The sequence below is a fragment of the Temnothorax nylanderi genome, unplaced genomic scaffold (assembly GCF_030848795.1).
Source record: "Temnothorax nylanderi isolate EJ_2023f unplaced genomic scaffold, tnyl_v1.0 TNYL_tig1047_pilon, whole genome shotgun sequence".
NCBI classification, from domain to species: Eukaryota; Metazoa; Arthropoda; class Insecta; order Hymenoptera; family Formicidae; genus Temnothorax; species Temnothorax nylanderi.
This window is the reverse complement of record NW_027250109.1, coordinates 24,951-33,412: the sequence shown is the minus strand read 5'-3', so window position 1 is coordinate 33,412 and position 8,462 is coordinate 24,951. Positions and strand designations below refer to the sequence as shown.

The following is an 8,462-nucleotide window of genomic DNA, read 5'->3' as shown; positions in this document are numbered from 1 at the left end:
GATTATATTGCCAGTATATAACGAAATGTAACACGCTATATAACACGATCGTAACAGTTATGCAGACGTTAGTTGTAATTTCGCATATATGGATTATTGCAGTTATATAATATAAATATAGCGATGTTATATAACATTTATATAGCAGTAATATACTTTAAAGCCTTTTTGTTATATAACTGCAGTGTAACCGTTATCGTACATTTTATTGTATATTAATTAATTTATAATTTGCCTTTTGTACATACTAATTCCAGAAAAGGTTTTTAAATTAATTCTAAGCGAAAACAAACTGTTTTATTTGCTTTTGCTTGAAATTAATTTAAAAACCTTTTCTGGAATTAGTATGTGCAAAAGACATACATGGTTTTGCGTAGGAAAGGGACAAATATAAATATATATTGAATAATCATTTTATTAGATATATTTTGCACTCCAAACATGTAGAAAATATATATTATATTTTTTTATATATATTATATTAATATATAATAACATTTTTCTTATTTGGTTAATGAACATTTTTGGTTAATAAGCAGCTTTTTATCACAATACATATTGATCCGGTCAAGGATCATTCAAGGATTCCTCACATAAAATCTTTGGTATATTCTATGGAATATATGCGATATATTCCAAAATCTAAATTTCATATTGGCTGGTGGCTTCCACATTCTTCAATTTAAATAGATCTACTGTTGTTGTATATATAATTAAATATAGGCTGTACTTGCACATATGTATATATAATATATATGTTATTATAAGCATCAGACATGAATCTGTTTTTGTTGTGGAGTCCACCAGTCAATTCTCTATAGAAAATAATTATGTAAAACTAGTCAATTGTACAATCTCTGATTTTCAATCACAACTTTGTAAAAAGACAATCAAATTGCGTTCGTAAAAAAAAAAATTTTACTAGCGGTTTAATGAACATAAGACATTTTAAGCACTGACAAGTGATTCAAATTTCAGAGTTGTATGACAATTAATATTGATCCTTATAATTAACTTATAATATATAACTTATACTAGCCTTTTACTTTATCATAACGCGTTTATCTGTCGGACTTATACCTATAGTTTAATAATCTCTTTTCTGAATCATTTTACGAGCATGCTTGTCTAGTGAACATCAAAAGGAGATGTATTCATGTTTCCTCTGGAAGATTTATAGGCTAGTGCGGACTCTATTCCTAAAAGGGGCAGTTCCAGCACCCACTGGTCAAAGCTCGATCAAGGACATCGACCAATGCGGACTCTGTCCTCGCCAGAGGACAGTCCCAGCACCCACTGGTCAAAGCTGGATCAAGGACATCGACCAATGCGGACTCTGTCCTCGACAGAGGACAGTCCCAGCACCCACTGGTCTAAACCAGGAGTGCTGGCACTATCTCCTTGTAGAAATATTCCGCACTAACCTAAGTCCTCCATATAAGTACATCTCCATCTAATGTCTGATAAATGAGCACATTGTGATTGTAAACAAATTAAAAAAGATTATTAAGCTATAAGTACGAAAGATAATAGAAACATATCCATTTCTCTAAAAAATAAAAAAATTACATTTCTCACTTGCGGTTGAATAAACTAGAAAAACAGCTTTTAAGCGTTGACAATTAAGTAATTAAAATTTCAGAGGTTATAAAATAGTACAATGAGCCATAACAAAATATTATTGCAAATTTTTAGGTTCTACAGATAATGGATGTATCTAAAAATTGGAAAAAACTTCATGGACGTATAAATTGAGATGCGAGAAAAGTGCTCGAAAAATTTTAGCATCGGTTATCGTGTAAAAATTTGCAAAAATGAATTTTGAAATCACAGTTTTTAACATGAGCTCTTATGGCAGAGGGGTTCCTGGAGACAGGAAACGAGATATTAATTATATGAAGGCGACCTACCAGAGATTCGAAAAACGGAGCTCTTATAGATCTTAATCTAAGCTTTTCAGAAATATCGAGAAAAACAAGGGTTATCGCGTAAAATTTTATGATATTGGCTATTGAAACAGGCCATATCACAGTTCACGTAGCGTGTTTCGAATAACAAGGGAGATTTGGCAACGTCGCAGCGACTGCACCCGCGCGAAAAGTGTACAGCCAGTACAGCACCACAGTATGACAGCACCTCAAACTTAAGCACCTAACCTTTACGAGCGCTTACGGAGGAGTACTCGCTCTAGAATTATGTGAAATAACCACGGTCATATGAGCAGAACAGCGAGACTCAAGTTCGCGACGTTACCACATTTTCTCGCATGTATAAGCCGCCGGAGTCAAAGGAGCACTTACACGATATTTTTAATTATTCCTCGCTTCGACTAATATGGGTATGATATAGGCTTTAACGTCATCAAAATTCACGAAAATATTTTATGAATACTTAGAATTGATGAATTTGAAGATTTTCTCTTCATCTCTCAACTGACTAGAGAGTACCTGTAGAACCTCCTTAAATACGTATGATGTATTTTCTTAAGTTTTGTTCTCCTTGTCCTTCTCTTTTTCTTCTCTTGTTTTACGCTGTTTTGCGAAGCGGATCCATTCAGCCGCAATATTATCAAATTCGGACTCTGTGAGCGTCGAATGGTGCGAGGTAATATGTCCTTAAAACAAAAATAAAAATATGAGCAATATAATTAGATATTACAATGATAGATATTAATAAATAGATATTCCATGTACTAAAACTATAATTCATAAAAATAATAAAATTGCATCTAACGCTTTTGAACTCTTCGGTTTAAAAATCAAAATACAAAACTCTGCAAAGCTTTTACTTTGTTTCCAACACAACGATATAAATTCTATTTAACATTTCAACAAATATTGTTACTTTCGACAAACAATAAACTCGTAAATTATCTACCAACAAAAACGTGACGAAATTACAACACCAACTGTACAGAATCAATCGGATAACGAAATATCTCGCTCCGAAATAAGATTACAGAAACCGATTCTTAGGGTACTTTCCGTTTCACGCACGATGCGCATAATGCATCATTTATCCTTGTTTATTATATATACATATAATAACAAGGATAAATGATGCATTATGCGCATCGTGCGTGAAACGGAAAGTACCTCTATATTAAATATGTGCACAACGTGTTCTAACCTATAATATAGGTAATACATACCTTCAAGTTATCTAGCTCTCGTACGAGGGCGAATCAAAGCCACGTCCTCCGTCCTCGACCGTCTCTCGCCGGCGTCGAGTCCTTTCACGAGCGCCGGGCCGTCGCACGCACGAGACATCCGCGAACGCGGTTCACGATTACGATCTCCCACGGACGGACGCGGTCTTCCAAATGAATATCGTCGCGATAGGAACGAGGCATGATGGCACTAGCGGAAGCTGCGGAAGCGGAAAGAGACTTAGGGCCGGTCTACAATCAGTCGTATTCGGAGGATATTTTCCGTTTCACGCACGATGCGCATAATGCATAATGTATCCTTGTTATTCATCGAGTGTTAATAAACAATGATAAATGATGCATTATGCGCATCGTGCGTGAAACGGAAAATATCCTCCGAATACGACTGATTGTAGACCGGCCTTAAGTCTCTTTCCGCTTCCGCAGCTTCCGCTAGTGCCATCGTGCCTCGTTCCTATCGCGACGATATTCATTTGGAAGACCGCGTCCGTCCGTGGGAGATCGTAATCGTGAACCGCGTTCGCGGGTGTCTCGTGCGTGCGCTACGGCCCGGCGCTCGTGAAAGGACTCGACGCCGGCGAGAGACGGTCGAGGACGGAGGACGTGGCTTTGATTCGCCCTCGTACGAGAGCTAGATAACTTGAAGGTATGTATTACCTATATTATAGGTTAGAACACGTTGTGCACATATTTAATATAGAGGTACTTTCCGTTTCACGCACGATGCGCATAATGCATAATGTATTCTTGTTATTCATCGAGTGTTAATAAACAATGATAAATGATGCATTATGCGCATAGTGCGTGAAAAGGAAAGTACCTCTATATTAAATATGTGCACAACGTGTTCTAACCTATAATATAGGTAATACATACCTTCAAGTTATCTAGCTCTCGTACGAGGGCGAATCAAAGCCACGTCCTCCGTCCTCGACCGTCTCTCGCCGGCGTCAAGTCCTTTCACGAGCGCCGGGCCGTAGCGCACGCACGAGACACCCGCGAACGCGGTTCACGATTACGATCTCCCACGGACGGACGCGGTCTTCCAAATGAATATCGTCGCGATAGGAACGAGGCACGATGGCACTAGCAGAAGCTGCGGAAGCGGAAAGAGACTTAAGGCCGGTCTACAATCAGTCGTATTCGGAGGATATTTTCCGTTTCACGCACGATGCGCATAATGCATAATGTATCCTTGTTATTCATCGAGTGTTAATAAACAATGATAAATGATGCATTATGCGCATCGTGCGTGAAACGGAAAATACCCTCCGACATACGACTGTACGACTGATTGTAGACCGACCCTTAGGGTATTTTCCGTTTCACGCATGATGCGCATAATGCATCATTTATCCAATTGTTTATTAACACTCGATGAATAACAAGGATAAATAATGCATTATGCGCATTGTGCGTGAAACGGAAAATACCTCCTAATGTGCACAACGTGTTCTAACCTATAATAGCTCGATCAAGCTATCTCTCGTACGAGGGCGAATCAAAGGCACGTCCTCGACCGTCTCTCGCCGGCGTCGCGTCCTTTCACGAGCGACGGGCCGTCGCGCACACGAGACACCCGCGAACGCGGTTCACGATTTCCCACGGACGGGCGCGGTCTTCTAATGTATTATTGTCACGATCGTGGCACGATGGCACTAGCAGAAGCGGCCAGAGACCGCGAACTTGCGTGCGCCGCTATGGCGCATGCTATCGAGGTTATATAATTCCGGCGGTAATTGAAATTATGTTATATAATATTTATATAATATCAACGCAACCGTTGTTGTATAACACGCATATATAACAGTTGTATTAATGTGCATTTATTATAACATATAAATAACGGAGCAACATAATAGTTTTATAACCTAGTTATATTATAGTAATAATGTAAAGTTATATAACTGTTATGCTACTCCAGTATAACACCTGTTATATAATCTGTTACTCCCAGGTTATATATCAATTATATTTGGTGTTTGCTGGGAAGCTAGGTTAAAACACGTTGTGCATATTATATTATAATATAGGTCTCTTTCCGCAGTTCCGCTAGTGCCATCGTGCCACGATCGCGACATAATCGCGACGATATACATTTAGAAGACCGCACCCGTCCGTGGGAGATCGTGTACCACGTTCGCGGGTGTCTCGTGTGCGCGACGGCCCGTCGCTCGTGAAAGGACGCGACGCCGGCGAGAGACGGTCGAGGACGTGACTTTGATTCGCCCTCGTACAAGAAATAACCTACTTGAAGGTATGTGTATGCAGTGTATGTATGTATATATATATATATGTGTGTGTGTGTTAGAAGCTATACACGTAACCCCTTTCAGTCAGCGTCATATTTGGAACCAGCGAGGTCATAAAATTGTTCACAAATAATGGAGAAGAAATCTTCAAAACATCTACATACAATTGGGTTATTCGATTGTGTTTGAATTTATTGGGATATGCCGCTGTGCTGTTGCCGGGTTGCCTTATATATAAATATGTACGATATACAAAGTACACACAGAGAAGCGGTAAGTATCAATTTAGAAAGATTTAATATAATATCTTATAATATATACTGTAGTAATTAAAAAGAATATTTATGCAGGGAAAGGCTGTATTCCCAGACTGGTGCATTCGTGCTTCGTCGGACACTGCGAGACAGGCCTTTTGGACTCACCGGTTTATGCTTCTAATGTTTCCACACATGTCCAGCGCACTTTTACTCAAGACGCCCTACTCTTGCTCTATTGTTTCTTTGGGCTGCAATTTAGTTATCTAACATAGGACTACTTGCAGGAAAAGATAATGACACAGGTATTAGTCAAATTTCATCGATAGGAGAGAAATATCTATAAAAAAGAACAATATTTGTTTTTTTATATTATTAGAAGTGGATATTATTTTGGATTATTAGTGTAACTACTTTGTGATATTTTGTTGTTATTCATGTAACGTAATTTCTTAATTAAACCAAGATTTATTTATATAGGAGTACGAAGATGCTTCCGGCAATAAAGCGCGGTTTCAAGATTCGCAATTCCTGGTGTTTGTGAATCGCATTCTTGCTTTCCTGATATCGGGATTATATTTACTTATTCAACGTCAGCCGCAACATAAGACGCCATTGTACAAGTATGCGTTTTGCTCCTTGTCAAATATTATGAGCAGTTGGTGTCAATACGAAGCTTTGAAGTATATGTCAGTTTTCCATCACAGGTAAAAAAATTACGATTGTATATACCTTCTGACGATTCATTGATTTCTCTAGTCATAACTTCTTATGTGCCAAGATATGAGTATTTGTATGAATGTTTTGTTATATGCGTTTAATCATTTTTTTAGGTTCTAGCTAAAGCTTCTAAAATTATCCCAGTTATGTTAATGGGAAAAATAATTTCGCATACAACGTATGAATATTACGAGTATGTTACTGCGATTCTCATTTCTATCGGAATGACGCTCTTTATGTTGGACAGTTCTGATCATAAAAACGGTATATATTTTGTTAAATCTATAATACATTTTAGTTGCAGTCAACTTACGATAGATCTATCAAATACTTTCAGATGGGGCTACAACACTCCGATGTTATTTTACTGGGAGGTTACTCATTATTAGATAGTTTCACAAGTACCTGGCAGAATGCACTTTTTACAGACTATGGTGTGACTAGCGTACAAATGATGTTCAACAATCGAGCTTTCCACTGATATTTTCTTTCATGACGACGGTAATTAATTTGCGATATGCAATTAGTTTCTTATAATATTTCTTGCACAAAAGTAACTAATGACTTTTATTGTACAGTACCTCAGGTTTATAGTCGATTGCTTGCTGATTTCAATTTGTTCGGCAAGCGGCCAGTTGTATATTTTTTACACCATTTCGAAATTTGGATCTATCACATTTGTCATTATGATGACCATTCGTCAGGTATATGATCATTTGATATCAATTTGTAAGGAAAGGGGTTAGCTCGTATATAATTGACAGCGTTTCTTGAATCTATGTTGTTTAGGCTAATATAAGACATTATTTTCTAGCTTAAGCCCATGTATATACTATTCATTAATTTAGTCGGCGTTAACGTTCATTACTGTCATATTACACACGCGGAGATACACTTAGACTTCGAGGAGGTTCGTGAAATACAGAAGGTATGCGCGACCGCCATGCGATTGTGGGGATATGTGATGGCCTTAAATTCCACACATCAAAAAGACTTCGATAGACTTCGATCCTATCACAAATTACCGGCTCTAGTTGTGACAACTGGCAGGCGACATGCTCAATGTAGATATGATATAGTATATCAGTATAGCGAACGGCAGCGGTCGAAAGTGCCGTAGTTCATATAAATATTCAGCGAAAGGTGCTAGCGGTCACTCAGGAAGATAGCTACATAACGAGAATAAATGTTGATTTATTCGAAAGGAAAAAACTTACGGAATGCCGATTTTTTAGCTTTGTGAAACCGATAAGGCTACTTCTTTAAATTGCGACATCAGAAAAGAGATTATTAAACTATAGGTATAAATCCGACAGATAAACGCGTTATGATAAAGTAAAGTATAGTATAAGTTATATATTATAAGTTAATTATAAGTATCAATATTAATTGTCATACAACTCTGAAATTCGAATCACTTGTCAGTGCTTAAAATGTCTCTTATGTTCATTAAACCGCTAGTAAAATTTTTTCTTTTTTTACGAACGCAATTTGATTTTCTTTTTACAAAGTTGTGATTGAAAATCAGAGATTGTACAATTGACTAGTTTTACATAATTATTTTCTATAGAGAATTGGCTGGTGGACTCCACAACAAAAACAGATTCATGTCTGATGCTTATAATAATATATACATATGTGCAATTACAGCCTATATTTAATTATACAACAACAGTAGATCTGTTTAAATTGAAATGTAACAAAAAGATTTGGATTTATTGTCAAAATTAATGAAGACGCAAGTGAATGCACATTAGGAATGACACAGCTCACATTAGAATGTGAATGTAAGGTACATTACGAACAAATGCTCTGTCTCTCGTGAAAAATAAAATAAGCAAAAGTTATTGTATTATTTATATCGACATAGAATCTCTACAAATCTCCATGAAATTATGGATAAGCACAAAAATGAGTAGAAAAATATTTACCACATGCATAACTAGAATGTGGAAACCACCAGCCAATATAAAATTTAGATTTTGGAATATATCGCATATATTCCATAGAATATATGCGATATATACCAAAGATTTTATATGTGACAGGAATCCTTGAATGATCCTT

The 8,462-nt window shown here is 37.0% G+C and overlaps 1 long non-coding RNA gene and 1 pseudogene across 1 annotated transcript; one reads left to right on the top strand and one right to left on the bottom strand.

Moving 5' to 3' along the window:
* Nucleotides 1-205: 205 nt before the first annotated feature.
* LOC139786469 (adenosine 3'-phospho 5'-phosphosulfate transporter 1-like) lies at nt 206-7,515 on the top strand (annotated as a pseudogene).
* LOC139786473 (uncharacterized) lies at nt 2,365-4,114 on the bottom strand. Its single transcript, XR_011722300.1, has 3 exons — nt 4,046-4,114; nt 3,152-3,369; nt 2,365-2,614 (listed from the first exon to the last, which is right to left on the bottom strand). It is a non-coding gene; the product is annotated as an uncharacterized lncRNA (long non-coding RNA).
* Nucleotides 7,516-8,462: the final 947 nt, after the last annotated feature.